The sequence below is a fragment of the Triticum urartu genome, unplaced genomic scaffold, assembly GCF_056163025.1.
Source record: "Triticum urartu cultivar PI428250 unplaced genomic scaffold, HENAU_Tu73 scaffold869, whole genome shotgun sequence".
Lineage (NCBI taxonomy): Eukaryota > Viridiplantae > Streptophyta > Magnoliopsida > Poales > Poaceae > Triticum > Triticum urartu.
Genome location: NW_028261059.1, coordinates 5,450 through 7,500, shown reverse-complemented (window position 1 = coordinate 7,500; position 2,051 = coordinate 5,450).

Here is a 2,051-nt window from a genome sequence, read left to right as displayed (position 1 = left end):
CAAAACATTTCTAACAGATTCCTTAGTTCGGACCGACGAAGTAATGTCACTCGACTATTATCAACCTGACTGCAATCTTTTTCTGTCGGTAAGGATTGCACCAGAGCACCTTCTACTTCTAATAGGCCATGAACTATAGATAGAGAAGAATCATTCTGAGCGAGTACATAAGAAGCGATCCACTTTTTTTCATCGGTTCCAGGGGAAGACCAAAGATCTTGCGCGGCAGGTCCGCCAGAAAAACTCAAAAGAGAAAGAAGTCTCGTTAATCTCTTCATGCTCGTTCCAAGTTCGAAGTACCTTTTGGCCAAAGAAAAACCCGCTTCCTGACACGATTGCCTCTTTATCTTTATATAGATAGATTCTATGGGGTTATTACTTAGTAAGTCTATTTTGTACAAGAGCCCCTCCTATCTGATAGAAAAGGGTCCCATGATCCCGAGCCGATCTTACCTTGGCTCGCAAACCCCAAGTTTGTCTATGAAGAGCTAATCTAATTGTATTTTTTTCTAGAATGGATTTCTTATGTGGAATACTAATGGATAGGGCTTCGTTGCTAAGTGCTACAAGATCTAGTGCACTGGAACTCGTGGTTATGGACCCGAATCCTTTAGTATGGAACATTGTCTTTTCCAAGTAAAAACCCCTAGTATATGAAAGAATGAAAAGGTGCTTTCGTTCTTGTGGAATAAGAAGCCCTCGTACCTTAATGAAAGGAAAATCGTAATTTTTCGTTAGGTATTTGACCAAATAGGATCGTCCAGTTCCTACAGAACCTATCACTAAAATACCCGATAGGGCTAAGCGGAACGAAAAGGGTTTTCCATGAGATGGTAAATGAAAACGATTAGTCCCACACGAGGTTTGGGAATAAGTGATTGTCTGATAATGAGCAAGGAATATACGTCTTTCTGCTAAAGAGGATCTATTAAACTCATAATTCATTAGATCCTTGTTATCAATGCCAACTAGGTATCATAAGTAAATGGATCCCGGTTGTTCAATCCTTTGATAACCAAGGTCATTCTTTGCTAAAGAGAAATGATCACTATGAGTCAGACTCAATAGAATTGGATCCATTCCAAATAGCGAGAATTAGGATTCTTGATCCCTCTCAATCTCTCTTTCAATTCGAGGATCCAGAGAGGTGTTTTCATAGTCATCTCCGAATATTTGCCATCTCGGAATATTTTCGATTTCATTTTTCTATGATATGTCTTTCTATATGAAAATTGGTTATTTACGATGTACGATGATCCCTGTTAAGCATCCATGGCTGAATGGTTAAAGCGCCCAACTCATAATTGGTAAATTTGCGGGTTCAATTCCTGCTGGATGCACACGAACGGGAACATTCCATAAGTCTATTGGAACTGGCTCTCTATCCATGGAATCTCATCCATCATCCATACATAACGAATTGGTATGGTATATTCATACCATAACATAAGAACAATAAGAACTCGAATTCTTATCGATACTGGAACTCAGAGCATAGGAGGGAAAGTCGATTTATGGATGGAATCAAATACGCAGTATTTACAGAAAAAAGTCTTCGTTTATTGGGAAAGAATCAATATACTTTTAATGTCGAATCGGGATTCACTAAGACAGAAATAAAGCATTGGGTCGAACTCTTCTTTGGTGTTAAGGTGGTAGCTGTGAATAGCCATCGACTACCTGGAAAAGGTAGAAGAATAGGACCTATTCTGGGCCATACAATGCATTACAGACGTATGATCATTACCCTTCAACCGGGTTATTCTATTCCACTTCTAGATAGAGAAAAAAACTAAAGGAGAATACTTAATAATACGGCGAAACATTTATACAAAACACCTATCCCGAGCACACGCAAGGGAACCGTAGACAGGCAAGTGAAATCCAATCCACGAAATAATTTGATCCATGGACGGCACCGTTGTGGTAAAGGTCGTAATTCCAGAGGAATCATTACCGCAAGGCATAGAGGGGGAGGTCATAAGCGCCTATACCGTAAAATAGATTTTCGACGGAATCAAAAAGACATATCTGGTAGAATCGTAACCATA